This window comes from Pinus tabuliformis, chromosome 4_1 (assembly GCF_031772625.1).
Source record: "Pinus tabuliformis cultivar Carrire ecotype Pingquan chromosome 4_1, CPIR1, whole genome shotgun sequence".
Classification (NCBI taxonomy): domain Eukaryota; kingdom Viridiplantae; phylum Streptophyta; class Pinopsida; order Pinales; family Pinaceae; genus Pinus; species Pinus tabuliformis.
This window is the reverse complement of record NC_142303.1, coordinates 332,760,967-332,771,529: the sequence shown is the minus strand read 5'-3', so window position 1 is coordinate 332,771,529 and position 10,563 is coordinate 332,760,967.

The window sequence follows — 10,563 nt, the reverse complement described above, 5'->3', positions numbered from 1 at the left end:
ACGAGAGGAGGTCGTTTCCCCACGCTCCCAAAAAATAGGGTACACAAGGAAACTTGAAAGGGGTCATTTCCTTCACTTTCGGGATTGTTTCCCCACACGACCAAAAAACAAGGTACGCGAGGAAACTTGAAAGGGGTCGTTTCCTTCATTTTTGGGGTCGTTTCCTCCAATTGGGGTCGTTTCCTAGGCGAAGGGGGTCTTAAGGGGTCGTTTCCCTAGAAAAAATTCACAATTTTTTTTTATGAAACAAAAAAATTGTAATTTTTAATATTTGTTGACCGACCGGGAAGGGTTTATGTTATGTTCATTTGACATTTCATTTTCTGTTTGCTCCTTCGTTGAACTGAACACTGTCGCCATCACCAAGTAGCCTTATGTTTGTTCCTTCATTGAACGGAACGCTGCCGCCATCGCCAAGCAACCTTTTGTCTACTTCTTCGTTGAATGGATTACCTTGAGCAATTATGCTCATTTATCTTTTGATATGTTCTTATGTTATTTTGACTCTATAAAATTAAAAATTTTGACTCTTGATGTTTCACACTTGACTTTTATAATTTTATTTCAATATTCAGTATTCAATGTTCATAGTTGGAAGTGGAACATCAATATGGTTTAAAGTTTAAAAATTTAAACATTTATAATTTTATAATTTATTTTCTTTGTGCATTGTTAGTAAGTTAGTAGACTAGTAGTTACACTATACACTTACAAACTTACATGTATGATGTATGGTTATAATTTATATGATAATGATATCAATGATCATGTTTTTCGTTTTAAATTTGTTTCAGTTATATGATTCATCGATTTATATTTTATATTTATAAGTTTTTAAGACCCCGACTCCCCCCCACGTTTCCTAAAAATTGGTGGGGAGCTTTTGCATAGGCCGCTCCTGCGTATCCCCGCTCCCTCGCCTCCTCGTCCCAGAAACTTGGTGGAACATTGGCATGGCTCTAGTTGCTTATTTTAACATCAATACTTTAATCCTTTCCCCAAACCAAAACTTTACCATCTACAAAGGAAACCCTATCTCCTTTATCTTCTAAACAAGAAATGGAAAGTAAATTATTTTTCAAACTTGGGACATAGAGTATGTTGTTGAGGTGTAGCTTTTCTCCACTTTCCATCTTCAATGATGTAGATCTGAAGCCCTTGACTGCATAAATGTTGTTGTCTCCTAGCTCCACTGCATGAGAAGAGGGTTCCCTTGATAGAATATGAAGTTGTCCACTTTCTCCCTTCATATGTCGTGATGCTCCACTATCAATGATCAATGCATTGTCATCATCAAGAGTACCTATAAGTGTAGCCAAGAATCCTTCACTCTTGACTCTCCTAGATAGATTGTAGATAATTCTTCCAATCCAACTTCCTGCAACTTTCATGATATTGAGACCCATCTTCAAATAACTTTCCATAGAGGGAGTAACCTTTTCTTCCAAGACTATTTTTCCCTTCTTCAAGTGATTGCCAACAAAGTGATCTTCAACCTTCTTCCACCTTAGCTCTAATACCATGTTGAGAAATCAATGCTTATAGGAATTAGGGTTTGATTCCTCTTTCTTGATAATTACTTGTGAATTATGTTGGCTTATTTTACTTCTTTATTAATTTATCTTTCATCAAGCAATTACCAAATTATATGTATATGAAGACCACAAGAACAAGGGACACAAGATGTAGGCACTCAGCCAGGGAAAAATCCCTTCAAGTGGAAAACACAATCCAACTCTTCCACTAATAGATTCAAATCAAGATGAGACAATCCAACACCCTTTAGACCTAGACAAATACCTCCTCCAACCACCAAGTCAGCTTTTCCTTCCAATAGATGATCCTTATCAAAGTCTCCAAGTGACAGCGTCCCAATAGCATCTTCAATCCAGAATTTTGGCCCACCAACAACAAATTTTCGACCCCCAACTACAACATTTCAGTCCTATAGTAGACTTATAATTTTTTCCCCATGAACTGCCCAAAAACTTCACACATGTGAGAGGTAGATAGCCCTAAAACTCGAATTAGGTCTTCCCAACTTATTTTGTCCTTCTCCAACTACTTCACTTTCTTTTTTGCTTCTCTTCCTCGAAGAACTTGTTGAGTGAGTGCTCCAAATACGTCGAATTCCCTAGCCTTTATGCTACGTCGAATTGCCCTAATGTAATCTGACTTCATGGTGACAGGGACAACTTGGTGTGGAGGTGACAAATAACCTTTTTGACTCGAAAAAAAAAAATTTAAATGATACAAAAGCCCAAGAAGGGTCTAATAAAACTGATAATGACTCTAATGACTCAAGTCAAAAATTAGAAGCCTTCAATGGAGGCTTTGACCTAGAAAACATTGACCAAAGCATGAAACTCATGCTTTAATAAGTCATTTTCTTTACTAATAATGAAGAAAAAAATGACAAGTACAATTATGAAGACCAACATTAGTTACATTCTTCAACAATTTTTATATATGTAACAGGTTGCCTTAGATCTTTTGATAAGTGTTGGTTTTATGAGGATTTGAGTTGAAGGATTGTTTTGTGAAAAGAAATTGATCATTTAGCATAGCCTTGTAGCTTTTCTAATAAACTGTAAATAATGTAATAGCTTGTGATTTTGAGGTTACGGAGGATTCTCTTTAATACCTTTTCCTTGTTTCCTTTTTATGAGTGGTGGCAATTCATTATTTCCATAATTAATATTTAGTTATGAAGGTTTGAAGCTTGCATCCAATTTTGAAGAGAGTGTTGAGTATTAGATCTGAGTGCAGTTATTTTCCTTTCTGTGTATGAAATTTGATTACATAGTAAGCACAATTACTTTGGACTTGTGTGTGCCTTGAGCATATTTGAAATCTTTCTCTTATTTCTTTTGATTTGACACAGAAGTAGTTGGCAATAGGACCGAGTGCAGATTAGATTTGGGTGTTCTGCATTGCATGTAAGAAAATCAAATTTACATTCTTTCAATAGATTGTGGATTGTCCAAGATTTTAACTCTTTTGCTCCTTAGCTAATGGAGACAGCCTTTACATTGAAGTTGTTAAGTTTAGTTAAAATTCAATGCTCGGATTTCCAATTGATTGGTAGATAGGATTTGTTCTTTAATAATTGTCATTTGATTGGAGGAATAGGACAAGAAGTTTAATTAGTGTTTGTAGGAATTTAAGGAGTTCTAATAGAAAGGTTAGAATAAGGATTTGTTTTGCAGGATTCTAGGGTTTTCTTCAGGCTTGTACAATGTTGTGTCTTGAAGTCTACAAACCCTGGATTGACATAATAGTGTTGGGTCACTAAGACAACATATATTACAACCAACCGCAATGGTGGCACTGGGTTCTGCATCAATGATCGATTTCCCCTTGTCGAGTTCTAGGTCAGAGTCGAAAATGTGTTTAAATCTGAAGCTTTCAGCTTGGCCACTAGTGACAGCTTTGAGCGACATTCATTTGTGTTGTGAGTGGGGCTCTTGTGGAACTCACACCACTTTCCTTTGTCTTTCTTCGTCTTCCCATCACTATTCTTTTCTTGCAGCTTTGATGGGTTGTCCTAGGTCATTCCACCTTGGCTTTGTCCTTTACTATGTAGTTTGGAGGTGCCCTTGCCCTACTTCATATTCGTAGATCCAAAGTATCACTTCTTCTGTTTAAATTTATGCTCAATCTTGACAGCATCTCGATATGTTGCACCAACAGATGAGATGTCCAAGAACTCCATTTCTACCTGGATGTATTTGTGCAGACATCCACGGTACTTGAGCACAGGATGTTTCTTAGACTCCATGATACCCAGCTTCATGCATAGGGTATGAAAGATATTCTTGGTCCCTTTCCTACTATAGTGTGGTCCATTTTGTGTATTTGTATTCATAACTCCCAACAAGGTAATACTATTCCTTAACATCCTCTCGGAAAGAGTCCCAAGAGGGTGCGGCTGAAAATAGTGAGGATTCCTCCTCAACCCTTTGCTTACATTAAGTTTCCCACCATTCTTTGACATGATAGGTGGCCTTAAGGAGTGCAAAAGTAATATTTTCTCTATCATAAAAAGTATGGACCAAAAAATGTCCTTCTAGTAGATTTAACCATTTATCTAAAACATTTGTGTTTATCTGACCTTCAAATCTAGGAATGTCAAAAATGACTTATACCTTAAAGGGGGTGGCACCTCCAAAGTGACTGTTGGAAGAAGATGCTTCGCCCATTGGTATCCGTTGAAGAATCTGGGAAAAATTATCCATCATATCATTCCTTTGTCGCTCGAGGACTTCTTCAAGTAATAATTTGATAGGATCTCTTGCTCCCTCATCTTTCTTTTATTGCGCCATGGGAGGTCGTTGAGGTTGGCGAGGTCAATCTTGCAAGGGCACAAGCATTTTGAGTCCCAACTCCTTATACCTTGACCTCGTTGGGGACATGCACAGAAAAACAGAGAATGAGCATACCGCTCTGATACCATTGATCCAGATTTATTAAGAAATGAAATGAAATACAAAATTCAAGTAGAAACACATAGATACATCGAAATTGAACTTCAATTAATAAATAATAAATGTTGAAAACTATTTACATGCAGAATGAAAGAAAACTAGCCAGGCAATGGTAGCTTATCTCTAAGAAAAGAAGTGATAGTGACATGCCTCCCAAACTATGTTACAATGAGGCTCAAAGGCATTTTTATCGTGAAAAAACAATGAGAAATCCTAAACATTCAAAAACCTAACCCTATGAGATGAAGCGCCAAAAGTTATGGGCCCTAATGGGGTTAGTTGGAATGTTAACTTCCCAAGGTCGTAACTTTAGCATACGATCTTCATTTGGCATACATGATATCCCGTTAGAAAATTCTAATTGAGGACAACAAATTTTGACTACAAACATATACTATGTTCGCCTGCTTCCCCAAAAAACATCGTTTAGGGCTTCAAAATGGCTCCAAAATTTCAAGACCTTAATAAAAATAGAAAACTGTTGAAATACAAAACTATACTGAAAGATAGGACACAGTGTTGGGGGTCCAAGTGGAATAGGTAGGGGGGCACCAATATCCACCTAGATTAGGGTGGGGAACGAATGTGTCAAAACACCCAGTTGTTAAGTGGCGGTTGATTACGCAAGCAAGCGATGAATCTCATCCATTCACGGCAACTTATGAGTTAAATGATCCCCCTAACAAACCTTGCAAGGGAATTTGATCTTTCGGCGTTGCTCATTTGTGCATCCACCCTTATTGGGTTGGGATTGTTCAGTCTCCTTAGCAGGTTTAGAAGTGTTTTTCTTCTTTTTCTTTTTAGGTTGTTGAGGATTCTTAGGTTGCATGGACTTCACCATGTGAATCGCAGGGGTTTACTCAAAAGATGAGGCTTATTGAGGATTAGGTGCAATTGTCAAGGCTTGTGAAGTAACGATCAATTACCCTAATTGAGCAGATAACTAGCTCGCAACATTAAAAGAGATGGAGCCAATTACACCGTCAAAATGTGGTCTAGGTTTATGTTTGTGTGGATCTGTTGAAGGACGAGGAGCATTAGGAATGATGTCATATAAAGTGTTCGACTGAGATTAAATAAATTCAAGATGTTGGGCACGTAAACTAATTTTCTCCTCAGTAGTCGCCTCGACCATAGTGACATCCTTGGCTATAAGTGGTAGAAAGGAATGGGTAAACCAATATTTGAGCAATTGGTCAAGAATCTTTGTCCTAATCAAACACTTTATGCACTTCCACTCATGAATGTCATCAAAGATATGGGTAGATTTGTCCTACTTAAAGGTATACATGAGATCAATTCCAACCTATTGCCACAAGGTAACTAAAAGTGGTTCAAGAACATTTGCGCCAAGGAAGCGTAGTCACTATAGGATACCTTATCCAGCTCGATATACAATTTTGTGGAATCTTTGGTCAAGGTTCTTTGGAAGAGACGCAACCTCACAGAATCAGCGACCAAGGAATTAGAAGAACACCATAGATGATAAGTGGTAATATGTGTGATAGAGTTCTCTCTCCACTTTTCTTCAAATTTTGGAATGTCAGAAAGTAATTTTGTGAACATGGAAGTTCATCTAGGATCAGGGCAATGGGGTCATTGGTTAACTTTTCCATATATAGCAAATCAAGAGAAGCTAGAAATGGAAGTTGATGGTGGTTGAATAGGTATGAAGGTAGAGAAGAACCCCAAAACGAACCTTACGGTCCCCTCGCAACAAAGTTTCAAGAAGAGGAGGGTTGGCAAAAGGTTTGACCAAAACTAGAGTATTGAGGTTGTGGACTAGCCATCATAATGAAAGGATATTTCTCCCAGGGGATCATCCCTAGAGGCAAAGGAACTCCCTAAAGTGTGACTACTAATGGGATTATACACATCACTAGAAGGAAAACCTCTAAATGAAAAAGCACCATTGTAGCCTAAGAGTGTGGATGTTACTCCACAGATTCTCAATACAACTGTGTGCACAACTCTGGTGTGAGAGGATATTTCCAACAAACATCTTATGTGAAAATGGATTCACACTCTTTAGTAGATCTAATTTCAGTTTTGTATCCTTGAAGAGTTTCCTTTCCAAACCCTACTCCGAGGCTCTACAACCCTAAGCTATTATTGGTTTGCTATAACCAAAAAACATCTAATAATTTTATTACGCTTTATTTTATGGTTGTTAATTACTCAAGGGTACAGAGTGCAACTGAGATGGTGTGAAAAAAACTCAATACCAATCCTAATGCAATTTAAATGAAATGCAATTTTTTATTTCCATTTCAATGAAAACTAACTAAGAAAGGGTAGAGGAGATATTTTCCTTTTTCCAAGCGACAAATAAAACCCCACATTCACTCTCAATGATCACTCTAAAATTCACCAAATTCACAAAAGAACATATCCATAAAACTTGTAACAAAAAAGGAAAATTTCGTAAACAATGCTAAAGAAAAAGCAACTACAAGAACTCAAAAGCTTGAAACAAAGACTTTGCAAAGAAAAATTATGAACTATGGCTCATCGCACTTGGATAAACTGCAAGTTCAAAATCAAAGAAAGTATCAATTCATGGTTGAATGCTAGCAAACAGCAAACACAATCCTACAATGACCTATGTGGGAAAACTATCCAAACCCTAGACAAAGGAAACAAGACTTGAGAGGCCACAAAACTTGGATTTCTTTATAACCCAAACAAGCAAATAGACCACAAAGATTTATCAAACCACTCAAATCAAGTTTATAGTGTGAGAAAATTAAAATGAACATCAATCACTACCAAAAGAAATTGAACCAAACATACAACCTTGACATAACAAACCAAAATTGCACAAGAGATCACATCAATAAAGGGTCAATTCAACAAGATCTAAAGCAGATTTGATCAATTATAAACAGAGGATGAAAGATCCAAAGCTCTTGCAACATGGCTTAAAGGAAACCCTACCAAAATATCATTCTACAACAATCTTATCGAAACCAAACTAGTGATCGAACCGGAAAACTCTCTGAACCAAGAATCAATCAAAACCAGACCGAAACTGGTAAAACAACAGTCAATCAAAAACACAAAATATTCAAATTTTAAATAAAAACATGTATATCCATGTGCATCCATATGAATCCAAACCATTTATGCAAAAATATGCAAAAGTCCTCATTTATATAGCAAATAAGAGTGCATATAATCCAAATAACACTTAGTGCAATACAGTTCTAAACCAAAAATACATCAACATAGAAGCTCTAGATGGCCTCTGGTGTTAAAAAAAAAGTCATGCTACAACAAATACTTACATATTATCAAAATAATTGCCTATATTGAGATCTTCATCATCAATATCACGCTTTGAGCATTAAAATAGGATAAAAAATGTTCCACATATCAAATTGATATTTTGTTTGTGTTGGGTACATTTTTACTAGGTTCGTGATAGAGGAGTTCAACAGTCACTGACACAAACACCAACATACATAGAGGGCTTGGTGCTCTTGATTAAATGTTATTTCAATACCCTCATACATGACAAAATCCAATGGAAACGTTGCAATCCCCCAATCTTGAGATCCTTAAAATTGTTAAGTCTACTAGATTTTAAATGAGATCTAAAATTATATTTTCTCCATATGAAACCAATGAAATTAGAACCACTCTCGAACATAATGATTCAATTAATAGTAATGTTAAGAATTTAAGTAAAAGGATGAAAATGAAAGATAAAGCAGAATGCTCACATTGTACTGAACTGCCAAGTTCATAACAAAATCAATCGGTTAGGTGAAAAAAGGTTAGTTCGGTACCAAACCGGCCATTTCTTGTTCCAAACCTCAAATCAAACTGATTTTACCACTAACTTGTCAAACCAACCGGCTCCATCGGTTCTAGTTTGGTTCTGATAACACTAGTTTATAAGAGGCAATCACTACCAGACAATGAGTAACCACGGTACCCAATCACTACAAGTAGATCACCCAAGGAGCAATTGGGACTTGAAGTCGCTTTGTAAATGGCTAATAGGGGGTAACTAGCTCCCAAAGCCAAGATCTAAAGAAAAATCAAACTCAAATCCAAGCAATCTAAAACAAATTTAGCCTGTAACAAGCCCAAACAAGGTTGAAATGGATAGAGAAAAACTCAAGAATAGGCAAAAAAACAAAATTCAATACCAAGGAATGAGAAATCAAAAACTAGGAAAAGGCTCCCAAGCAAAGTCACTAGTTATGTTACATAAAGAAATGCTCAGAAAGTAAGGAGCTATTGCTCCATGTATCTTTCCCTTAGATCCATAGACAGTATTTAGCATAGTGTACATGAACTCTCAAGATTCAAAGCAAGTACATAACAAACATCTTATCTAATGAGACAAAGGATGCATACCTGATCCCTTAAAGGTTGGTGAAGAGTGTGGATCCTAGAGACAACCTTGGAGATCCTACTTCCACTCAAATACCCTTCTCCTAGCTCCTCTATCCAAATCCCTACACACAAACACAGCCAAACAAACATTGTTTTTTCCTCCATAGAGGGTAGGTCAACGTGTACAAACAATAACCAAATCCATGTATCTATGAAAAGACATAAAACATATGGGGGAGAATTCATAAATGCTTATTAATTAGAATGGCATATGCACATTCTACCTTCGCATATAGTTTCACTCCTCAATCCTTGGTATGACTCCTCCCTCAACTCACTGCAAGGTTGGGCTCATCTCACATGCAAAGGAAGTTTGGGTAGAAATCCACCAGTATAATTGAGCAATACTCTCTATATGATGTTTCCCTCTTGACAAGGTCTCTCCATATAAGATTTCTCCCTGACTCAAGAGGATGTATTTGGACACCTAAGGCCATGAGAAGTTAGGAAACTTCCACAATAATTGACCCTCAACCAACTCATGCATTAGTGGGTCAAACTGATCTCCTCAAGATCAACCTATTCTAAAAAAATCACCTCCATCGATCCCAAGCAAGTAGGGTACCCAAGTGTAAGGCTATCCCATTGCAAGGAATCAATGGGTGTCAAGGTGACAAGCTTGTGGGACCGATGGGTTGCTAAACATGCACAGTAAAAGAAGGGCAAGGATGCAATCAAGCCAACAAGTCGAAGGATAGGACTAGGGTTTCTCTCCATGACATACAGTGGGAAAATGGGTTATAATAAATATCAATATGGTCCATAAATTGTCATTTACATTCCATCAAACGGTTCATCACAACAGATCTGATAAATTTATACTGAAAATCTAAAATATATACTATGAGGGTTATTTTCCTTGGACTTGTGGATTCATTAAGTTACTACCTTTATGCTTGTAATATAAAAAATGCAGAAAATAGAGAACAAACGAAAAGACAATCACTCACAACCATAATAACACAAGATATGCTCTGGGAAACCCTTTCAAAAGAAAACTCAACTAGAAGGTGAGGTTGCTATGCTCTTTCTTTCTTTGAATGGAAATGGATACAAGTACAAAAAAGTGAGACATGTGGCTTGTGGGCTACTATAGTGCACAAACCCTCTCTATTTGCTTTGCCCGTGTCCACTCTCAACTACTCTACTCGTATATGGAATAAAATGCACTCCAATAGAATGGAACCCCTTTTCCTCCTAGTGGCTCAATTATAACAATTTGATAGTCTATTAGTGGTTAAGTTTGACTCCACCCTTAACTGGAGTTACAATATTGACTCTGCTAGAGTTTTCTTCATCAAGATCACATGGCTAGCCCCTTTTCCATGAATAATGGGGGTTGACGTGGCATGCTCTTGAATCACAATGATCAAAATAGGAAAGTCAACTTTAAGGTGGCATAACTTTTGCATATGGACTTTGATTAACGCAACGCTTGTGTCGTGGGAAGGTATATGTGTGTAGAATAATGCTAAAGGGCATCGCTTTGAAGCGGCAAAGTTTTACCCCATAAAAAATATTGTTTGACGCCTCATACTGCTTCCAGAATGTTTCAACCCCTAATTTGCCAAACTATGACCCACCAATAAAAATGGTCCTATGAGCTAATTCCTCCACTATTTCCACTCTAAAAGCATCAAGATGGATGACAAATAATATAATGATCCAT